Here is a 10,503-nt window from a genome sequence, read left to right on the forward strand (position 1 = left end):
AGGCAGGTAGACAGCAGCTGTATTATGTTCTTCTCAGGGTGGGAAGCAAAAATAACAGCAGACAGCACTTAACGTTTCTGTTGTTGTTCTTGTTTTGGACGGAGTTTTCACTCTTGTTGCCCACGCTGGAGTGCAATGGCCACCATCTCGAGGGATCCGCCTGCCCTCGGCCTCCCAAAGTGCGGGGATGACAGGCGTGAGCGTACCGCACCCGGCTCCCCCCCCCCCCCCCCCATCCGCCCCCCAACCACCACCGCTTGTCTTCCGGACAGTTTTACGGCACAGTGTTTGGTTGGCCTGCTTACATTCATTCTACATAGAAATTTAGGATGTCAGCTTCTGGCCTCATGGACTCCGAGCTGAGGAGTCCCCTGGTCTGTCTATCACAGGACCGTACACGTAAGGAGTAGAAAAACCGCAACGTTCAAAATCAGTAATTTTGTGATACAGAAATACACGGATTCACCCAAAACACGGAAACTTTTACAAATTGTCTTTGTTAGTCCTGATGTCTGTGTCAGTGATTCTTTTAGGTTTGGACCTTGACCGAGAGAATTTCCAGTCGGTCTCTCGTCTCTCGTCTCTCGTCTCCGGACGGACAGAAGTTCCAGATGATCCGATGGGTGGGGGGGGTCTTAGGCTGTGTGCCCCCAGGGGCCCTGGTCGATGAGTTGTGGGGATCGCCTGGGAGGGCGCGGTGACCCACTGTGCTGTGGGGGCCTCCATCCTTCCGCCTCCCGCCTCCCCCTCCAGGCGATCCCAATTCATTCCAGGCTGACAGTCTCATTGGCAGACGTCGGGCATCACCTAGCGGCCACTGTTACTCTGAAAATGGAGGCCTCAACAGAGGAAGGAAGCTCAGGCCGCCTGCGCACAGCCTGGGGCAACTGTGTCTTCTCCACCGCCCCCGCCCCCACCTCCAAGCTCCCCCCTTCTTGGTTGCCTAGGAAATGGCCACTTTGACGACTGGGCCGGAGTGACCTTTGATCAGGCAGCATAAGTAAGTAAATCAATCAATCAATCAATACATAAATGTAAATACAATACAATTTATGTATTGTATTATGTACAATAAAGTAGTACGGGCGTGGTGGCTCACGCCTGTCCTCCCAGCACTTTGGGAGGCCGAGGCGGGCAGATCACCTGAGGTCGGCAGTTCGAGACCAGCCTGACCCACATGGAGAAACCCCGTCTCTACTGAAAATACCAAATTAGCGGGGCGCAGTGGCACATGCCTGTAATCCCAGCTACTCGGGAAGGGAAACTGAGGCAGGAGAATTGCTTGAACCTGGGAGGCGGAGATCGCAGTGAGGCGAGATGGCGCCATTGCGCTCCAGTCTGAGCAACAGGCGCGAAACTGCGTCTCAAAAAAAAAGCAAAAAACAAAAAAGCAAACCAAAACACAAACAAACTAACAAACACACAAAAAAACACCATTCTCTGTGAAACTGCTTTGTAGTGTGTGTATTCGTCTCACAGAGTTAAACCTTTCTTTTGAATCAGCAGGTTGGAAGGATTTTTTTGTAGAATCTGTCTATGTACATTTAGGAGACCCTTGTGTCGTATGGTGAAAAAATCTTATGTTTTCAGATAAAAACGAGAGAGAAGGTCTTCATGAAACAGCTTTCTGTTGTGTGGATTCCTCATACAGAGTTAAAACTGCCTTTGGATTCAGCAGTTTGGAAGCAGCATGGACATTTGGGAGCCCATTGGGGCCTATTGTGAGAAAGCGAACATCCCCACCCCAGAAATAATAAAGCAGCTCTCTATGATACTGCTTTGTGATGTGTGGATTCATGCCACAGAATTACAACAAATTTTTGATTTAGGAGGTTTGAAGCAGTCTTTCTGTAGAATCCGCGAATATACCTTTGGGAGCCCATTGAGGCCTACTGTGAAAAACCGAATATCCCCAAATGAAAACTAGAAAGAAGCTGTCTCTGAAACTGCTTTGTGGTGTGTGGATTCATCTCACAGAGTGAAACCTTTCTTTTGATATACCAGGTTGGAAGCGCCCCTTTTGTAGAATCTACAAAAGGGCATTTGGGAGCTGTTTGAGGCCTAGGGTGAAAAACAGAAAATCGGTAGATAAAAACTAACAAGAAGCTATCTGCAAAACTGCTTTGCGATGTGTAGATTCCTCTGACAGAGTTACATCTTTCTGTTGATTCAGCAGATTGGAAGCATTTTGGGGTGTGTGTGTGTGTGTGTGTGTGTGTGTGTGTGTGTGTGTGTGTGTTTTGACAGAGTCTCACTCTGTCCCCCAGGCTGGAGTGCAGTGACACCATCTCGGCTCGCTGCAACCTCTGCCTCCCAGTTGAAGGGATTCTCCTGCCTCAGCCTCCCAAGTAGTTGGGGTTACAGGCACCCGCTACCAGGCCCGGCTAATTTTTTGTATTCTTGGTAGAGATGGGGTTTCATCGTTTTGGCCAGGCTGGTCTTGAACTCCTGACCTCAGGTGATCCACCCACCTCTGCCTCCCAAAATGCTGGGATGACAGGCGTGAGCCACTGCACGCGGCCGATTGGAAGCAGTTTTTTGGCAGAATCTTCAAAGGGACATTTGGGAGCCCTTTGTGGCTTATGGTGACACTGAACATCCCCAGATGAAAACGAGAAAAAATGCTACTGGTGAAACTGCTTCTTGACGTGTGGATTCACCTCGAACGGATACATCTGTTGAACCAGGAGGTTGGAAACACGCTTTCTGTAGAATCTGTGAAGGGACATTTGGAAACCCATTGAGGCCTACGTTGAAAAACAGAATATCCACAGATTGAAACAAGAAAGACGCTATCTGTCAAATTGATTCGTGATGCGCAGATTGATCTCTCAGCGATAAACCATTCTTTTGATTCATCATGTTAGAAACACTTTTTTTTGGCAGTCTCTCTGAACGGATTTTTGGGAGCCCCTTTAGGCCTATGGCGAATAACCAAATATTCCCAGATAAAAATGAGAAAGAATGTATTTGAGAAACTGCTTTGCGATGTGTGGACTCATCCTAAAGAGTTACACCTTTCTTTTGATTAGGCGGGTTGGAGACGCTCTCTTTGTAGAGATTCCAAAGGGACGTGTGGGAGCCCTTGAGGCCTATGGTGACAAACTGAATATCCCCAGACAAAGACCAGAGAGAATATTTCATTGAATCTGCTTCGTGATGTCTGGATTTATCTGCCAGCGCAGAACGTATTCTTTGTTTGTTTGTGTGTGTGTGTGTGAGTCAGCAGGTTGGAAATGCTCTTTTTGTTGAGTGTGTGGGAAGACATTTCCAAGCCCATTAATTCCGGTTGTCCAAACCAGATTGTCCCCCCGAGAAAAGCCATGAAGAAGCGAAACGATCTGTGAAACTGCTTTGCGTGACTGGATGCATCTCACAGAGTTAAACCTTTCTTTTGATTCACGTGTTGGAAACACGCTTTCTCTAGAATTTGCCAAGGCATATTTGGGAGCCCATGGAGGCCTATGTTGAAAAATCAAATATCCCCAGAGAAGCAGTAGAAAGAAGCTATCTGTGAATTGGCTTTGTGAGATGTGGATTCATCTCACAGAGTTAAACCCGTGTTTCGGTTCAGCAGGTTGGAAACACTTCTGTGGTAGAATCTGCAAAAGGATATTTGGGACTCCTTTGAGGCCAATGGTGGAAAAGCACATATTTCCTGATAACAGCTAGAAGGAAGCTACCTGAGAAACTGCTTTGTGTGTGGATTCCTCGCACAGAGGTACAACTGTATTTGGACTCAGCGGATTGGAAGCACTCTTTTAGTAGAATCTGTGAAAATAATGTGGGCTGCAATTGAGGCCTAGGGTGAAAAACAGATTATCCCCAGATAAAAACTGAAGAGAGCCTATGTGTGAAACGGTTTTGTAATGTGGGGATTCCTCTCACAAAGTGAAAGCGTTCTTTTGATACGTCGGTTTGGAAATATTCTTCTTAAGGGAATCGGCGAAGGGACTTTGGGAGCCCCTTGAAACCTGTGGAGAAAAACCGACACTCCCCAGAGAAAAACCAGAAATAAACTATCATCGGGACTGATTAGTGATCTGTGGATACATGTTACAGAGTTAAACTTTTCTTTGGATTCAAAATGTTGGAAACACTGTGTTTGCAGAATCTCTGAAGAAAGGACATTGCAAAGACCATTGAGGCCCAAGGGGAGGTCTCTCACTCTCTCTCTCCCTCTCTCTCTCTCTCTCCCTCTCTCTCTCTCTCTCTCTCTCTGTCTGTTTCTCACTGTGTCTCTCTGTCCGTCTCAAAAAATAAGAAAGGATGGATACATGCATACATACATACATACATACATACAATTAAAAATTAGGAAGAAAATAAAATGAATAACTCGGCCCGGCGCGGTGGCTCAAGCCTGTCATCCCAGCGCTTTGGGACGCCGGGGGCGGTGGATCGCTGGATCACGAGGTGGTCAGATCAGCAGGGCCAGTATGGTGAAACCCCGTCCGTCTCCAGTCAAAAGACCAAAAATTAGCCGGGCATGGTCGTGCGCGTCTGTAATCTCAGCTACTCGGGAGGCCGAGCTGAGGCAGGAGAATCGCTTGAACCTGGGAGGCGGAGGTTGCAGTGAGCCGAGATCGCGCCGCTGTACACCAGCCTGGGCGAGAGAGCGAGACAACCTCTCCAAAAAATACTACTACTACTAATAAATTAATACATAAACGAATAAAAATGAAAGTAAAATAAAAAATAAAACTGAAAAGGAAAAGGAAAAGGAAATAATTAAAAAGTGAGTTTCCGGGAAGAGAGGGAAGAAAAAAAAAAGGAAAGAAAAAAGACAACAGTCCCACAGTGACATAAACATATGCCTCTCGCCTTTCGAGGCGTCAGTGATGCTACGAATGATGCGTAATTTTTTTTTTAACTTCCTTTTATGTTATTCTCGTTTATTGTTTGACACGAGCCTCGGAGGCCCTCCCTCCCTCCGTCCCACTCCCTCCTCGTTGCCCAGACAACTTCAGGAGACAGGCCCTGGCTGGGCCAGATTGTTCTTCTCTTTGAGCAGTTGTTTCCCTGTCTTTCTTCGTGTCTTTAACCCGTGTGGACTCTTCTGCTCGGATTTCACAGATGGCAGCTCCACTTCCGGCCTTGTTGTTTAGTGGGGGCTTTCCTGATTCTCCCCGCATGTAGTGAAAGCAGAGAGATTCGCCTCTCCCACTCCCCCCCTCTCTTTCTTTGTTGCTTTCTCGCTTTTTCTTTCTGTCTCTTTCTATCTTTCTGTCACGCTTTCTTGCTGTCTTGTTTTCTTGCTTTCTTGCTTTGCCTTTCTTCCTGTCTGTCTTTCCTCTGTCTTCTTTTTTTCTTTCTTCTCTCGTCTTTCTTTCTGGCTGTTTTTCTCCCTCTCTCTCTCTTTCTTCTTTCTTTCTTTCTCTCTTTCTTTCCTTCTTTCTCTCTTTCTCTTTTTCTCTTTCTTTCTCTCTCTCTTTCTTTGTCTGCCTGCCTTCCTGCCTTCCTTCCTTCCTTCCTTCCTTCCTTCCTTCCTTCCTTCCTTTCTTTCTTTCTTCCTTTCTTCCTTTCTTTCCTTCATTTTCTCTCTCTCTCTCTCTCCCAGCCTCTGAAAGTGCTGGGATCACAGGCGTCAGCCACCGTGCCTGGCCTGTTTGCTCATGTTATTTTATTTTTTATGTATTTATTTTCATCTATTCATTCATGTGTATAAGTACAAATATTTTCTTTCTTTCTTTCTTTTTTTATGTATGTATGTATGTATGTATGTATTTATTTATTTATTCTCTTTTTTTTTTTTTTTTTTTTTTGAGACGGAGTCTCGCTCTGTCGCTCAGGCTGAAGTGCAGTGGCCGGATCTCAACTCACTGCAAGCTCCGCCTCCCGGCTTCACGCCATTCTCCTGCCTCAGCCTCCCAAGTAGCTGGGACTACAGGCACCCGCCACCTCGCCCGGCTAGTTTGTTTTTTGTATTTTTCAGTAGAGACGGGGTTTCACCATGTTAGCCGGGATGGTCTCGATCAAGACAAATATTTTCATCTGTTTTGATGTATTTTTATATCTCATATTTAGCTAAAAATGCAAATATTTATGCTGTTATTTGTCTTTTCTTTCTTTCTCTCCTTTGTGTTTTTCTTCCCTTCTTTCTTTCTCTGTCTCCTTCTCTATGTTTTCCTCCCTCCCTCCCTCCCTGCCTCCCTCCCTTTCTCTCTTGTTCGTTTCTCTTCCGTGCTTTCTTTATTTCTTTTATTCCGTTTCTGTCCTTCTTTTCTGTTTCCTCTGTTTCTTTTTCCCTTCTTTCCTCATTCTTTCTCTCTGTTTCAGGTTTCTTTCCTTTCCATCTCTCCTGTAAAGATGTAACCTTTGAAAAGTGACGTTTCATCATCTTCATTTTCCACGTTGTCTCCCTTTTCTCTCCCTTTTCCTTCCTCCCTCTCTCCCTGCTCCCTTCCCTCCCTCCCTTCCTTTCACCATCTGTCTCTTCTCTCCATTCCCTCCCTCCCTCCCTGCCTCCCTCCCTCCCTCCCTCCCTCCGTCTCTGTCTGGATTCAGGAAGAGCCTACGCAATCTGTGTCTCCCTGTGTCCTCAACGGCCCGCGACCGAGTCCTTGCTTGCTGTTTCTCCCTCCGAGATGCCTCTCCGAACATCCACACGCCGTGGGTTGTCTTCTGACTCTGTCGCGGTCGATGCAGAGACAGGCTTTGGGGACCGTTTCTGTGGGGTTGGGGTAGAGGGGCTGCGTTTTCGGCCTCGGGATAGCGTTTCTCGACTCACGGTTTCGGTTTCGCGGTCGGCGGGCCGGCCTGCCATCCGGATCTGTCTTGGTGACGTTCGCGACGGTTGTCGGACTCCATCTGGCGGCCGCTTTTATATCGTTCCCTTGGCTTCCGGAGCTGCGGTGGCAGCTGCCGAGGGAGGGGACCGTCCCCGCTGTGAGCTAGGCAGAGCTCCGGAAACACCGCGGTCGTCAGCCGGGCTGTCCCGGTCGCGCCAGAGCTCTGGCGCGTCGCTTGTGAGTCAGAGCTCGGGCGTGCAGGCTTATGTGGGGAGAGGTTGTCGCTGCGCTTTCGGGCCTGAGCCGGGTGTGGGGGCTGCCGGGGTTGGTCGACCAGCACGCCGCAGCTCAGCTCCCGAGGCCTGACCCGCGACCCGCGGGGACCCACCGGGCTTGGGGCGGGAGGCTGGGGACACCCTTCCCGGCCCGGTCGCGGGCCCGCGCGCATCCTGGCCGTCTGAGGCAGCGGCCGAATTTTTTTCCCCAAGTCCCCGTGGGGAGCCGGGGACCGTCCTGCCTCGTCCCCCGGGTGCCGGGGAGCGGTCCCCGGGCCCGGCCGCCGCCCCTCTGCCGTGACCTTTTGTTTTCAAGTCCCCGTGGGGAGTCGGAGAGCGCTCCCTGAGCGCGCGTGCGGCCCGAGGGGTCACACTTGGCCGGCCTTCGGTCCCTCGTGTGTCCCGGTCGTACGAGAGGACGGCCGAAAACGCTTCCGAGTCTCGCTCTGGAGACACGGGCCGGCCCCTGCGTGGCACGGGTGGCCGGGAGGACGTCCCTGGCCCGGCGCTGCTCCGGCGTGTGTCCTGGGGTCGACCAGAGGGCCCTGGGTGCTCCGTGTCTGGCTGCGATGGTGGCGATTTTGGGGACAGATGTCCGTGTCGCGGGTTCCCTGGGCCGGCGGCGTGGTCGGTGGCTCGACCTCCTGTCCCCTGGGGAGGTATATCTTTCACTCCGAGCCGGCATTTTGGGCCACCGGGTTATTGCTGACACGCTGTCCTCTGGCGACTTGTCGCTGGAGAGGTCGGGCCTCTGGATGCGTGGTGGGCCTCTGGGCCTCCCGGTGACCCGGCTAGCCGGCCCTGCTCGTGCTGGAGCCGCCTGCTGGGGCCCGTGTGTGCCTGGTCTCTCGTGCGTCTGAGCGTCCCGACTCCCGGTGCCGCCTTGGGTCCGGGTCTCTGACCCACCCGGGGGCGGCGGGGAAGGCGGCGCGGGCTTACCCTGCCGCTGCGCGCTCCCTGCTGTGGGCACCTGGGGCGGCCGTGACAACCCCACTCCCGCTGGCTCCGTGCCGTGCGTGTCAGGCGTTCCTCGTCTCTGCCGGGTTGTCTGCCGCCCCTTTCCCGGAGCTGGGGGTGGTCAGGTTGATCTGCTCGCTGGCCTCCGGGGAGGCTGTGGCTGACTGACTGACTGACCGACCGACCCCGCTCCGGGGTTGCTTTCCCTGATTGATGTGGTGATGTCGTGCTCTCCCGGGCCGGGACCGAGCCGCGGCGGGCGAGGGGCGGCCATTCATGGTGAATGGGACCCGTTCTTCTCGTCCCGCCCGCGGGGGCCCCCTGTCTCTCGTCCCCGCCTGTGAGCGGTGCGTTGGGAGGCGCTGGGGTGCGGAGCCCGGCCTGACCTTGCTGTCCCGCCCCCGCCGTCTGCCTCGTGGCGTTCGGCGGGGGTCGGCGGGGTCCTCTGACGCAGCAGGCACCCCTCGCTTTCGCCTCTTGTGGTTGTCGCCTTGCGGGGCCGCCCCCCTCCGCGGCGGTGGGGGTGCTGTCCCGCCGGCCCGTCGTGCTGCCCTCTCGGGCGTTGCACGAGCGCTGGCTCTGCCTGGGTCTTTGCGGTGCTCCTGGAGCGCTCCGGGTTGTCCCTCAGGTGCCCGAGGCCGAGCGGTGGTGTGTCGCTCCCACCCCCAGCGCCCCCTCCTCCGGTCGCCGCCACGGTGCCGGCGCGTTGGGTCCTGAGGGAGTTCGTTGGGTGTGGGCCGAGGCGGTCGAGTGAGACGCGCCCCTCCCCACGCGGGGAAGGGCGCCGCCTGGTCCGGCGAGCGCACGTCCCGTGCCTCCCCTCTGGCGGGTGAGCGCGGGCCGTGTGAGCGGTCGCGGTGGGCTCGGGCCGGCCACGCGTGCGCCGGCCGGCCGCCGAGGGGCTGCCGTTCTGCCTCCGACGGGTCGTGTGTGGGTTCACTGGAGGTGCTTTACCTCGCAGAAAGGAGGTGGGTGGACGGCGGGGGGGCCTTTGGGGGCTGTGCGCACGCGCGCCAGCCGGGCCCCTGCCCTGACCGCGAACGCTCGAGGTTGCCGCAGGTTTCTTCTCCTCGCGCCACACGCCCCCTCCCTTCCCCAGGTGTCCCCGAGCGCCTCTGTGGGCCCGACGAGGGGCGACTGGCGGGTGGGGAGTGTGACCCACCCTCGGTGAGAAAGCCTTCTCTAGCGATCCGAGAGGCGTGCCTTGGGGTACCGGATCCCCCGGCCTGCCGCCTCTCTCTGCGTTGTGGTAGCGCTGCCGTAGCGACTCGCTTGCAGAGAGCCCTCCCCCGCTGCTCCCCCCTCGACGGGATGAGGCTGGGGAAACGGTGAGGGTTCCGCCGGACCCCGCGGTGGGGGCCGAGCGTGCGGCTCGTCGTCTACTGTGGCCCGCGCCTCCCCCTTCCGTGTTGGGGGAGGATCCCGCTGGGCCGGGCCCGACGTCCTAGCGGATTGGGAAGGCTGCCGCGAGCGGCGGGTGCGCGTGGCACTCCGTCCGGCGCGGGACGCCGCTGTGAGCCGGCTCTCCGCCCGCTCCTGTGCCGAGCCGCGACCGGTGTCGGTGACCGCGTTCGCGTGGCGCGGGGTTGGGCCGCCTGGCTCTTGGGGAGCGAGCCGTCCCCACGGGGGGTGCGCCGGTCTCCCGGAGCGGGACCGGGTCCGGGACGGACGAGAAACGAGCGATATGCGGCCCCTGGTGTTGGGCTTGTGGCTGAGGTTGCTTCGGGGCCCCCGGTGGCAGGACCCGGGGCTCGTGAGGGGGGTTGCTCGGTGGGTTGCCCAAGGGCCGTTCGGCGTCCCAGGCGGGGCGCCGCGGGACCGCCCTCGTGTCTGTGGCGGTGGGATCCCGTGGCCGTGTTTTCCTGGTGGCCCGGCTGTGCCTGAGGTTTTCTGCCCGAGTAGCCCTCCGCGGGTTCCCCGTGCCCTCGTCCCCGTGGCCCCCTGGCTCCTTGCCTGCCTTGTGCCCCTTTTCCCCGCCCGCCGCCTGCCGATCCTCTCTTCCCCGAGCGGCTCACCGGCTTCTGCGCTGTTGGCCGCCCCGTCTGGGCCCGAACCCGGCTCCGCCTTCTGGGGGCGTCGCCGCCGGCCACGCTGGTTGGCCCGGTGTCTGCGTCCCCATGGCGCGCGCCTTCGGGACCGGGTCGGTGGCGCCCCGCGTGGGGCCCGGTGGGCGCCCGGAGGGTTTGGGTCGGCCTTTGCGGCGTGTTGCGGGGGAGAGCGGGTTCCGGGGGCTCTGGCCGCGTGCGACTGGGTGTGGCGGTGGGGGAGCCGCGGGGATCGCCGAAGGCCTGGTCGGCCGCTCCAGGTGCCACGTGGGGCCGTCTTCGTGCTCGGAGGCTGCTGGCGGTGAGATCCCCGCGTGCGTCCTGGTGGCGGTCGGCTGCGCCAGAGGGGTCCCTCGGCGCCCCCCACCCCGCTCGGCCGCCTGCCTCGCCCGGCGTCTCGTCTTCTCCCGGCCGGCTCTTCCGCATCGGGTCGGCGCGCGCCCCCGCCCCGGGTGCGCCTCGCTTCCCAGGCCTGCCGCGGCCCTCCCCCGAGGC

The 10,503-nt window shown here is 56.3% G+C and overlaps 1 long non-coding RNA gene across 1 annotated transcript; it reads left to right on the plus strand.

The window, feature by feature from the left end:
• The first annotated feature begins 235 nt into the window (after positions 1-235).
• LOC140710931 (uncharacterized) lies at positions 236-5,084 on the plus strand. Its single transcript, XR_012092102.1, has 2 exons — positions 236-1,000; positions 1,591-5,084. It is a non-coding gene; the product is annotated as an uncharacterized lncRNA (long non-coding RNA).
• Positions 5,085-10,503: the final 5,419 nt, after the last annotated feature.

The sequence above is a fragment of the Chlorocebus sabaeus genome, unplaced genomic scaffold (assembly GCF_047675955.1).
Source record: "Chlorocebus sabaeus isolate Y175 unplaced genomic scaffold, mChlSab1.0.hap1 unalloc_scaffold_1028, whole genome shotgun sequence".
Classification (NCBI taxonomy): domain Eukaryota; kingdom Metazoa; phylum Chordata; class Mammalia; order Primates; family Cercopithecidae; genus Chlorocebus; species Chlorocebus sabaeus.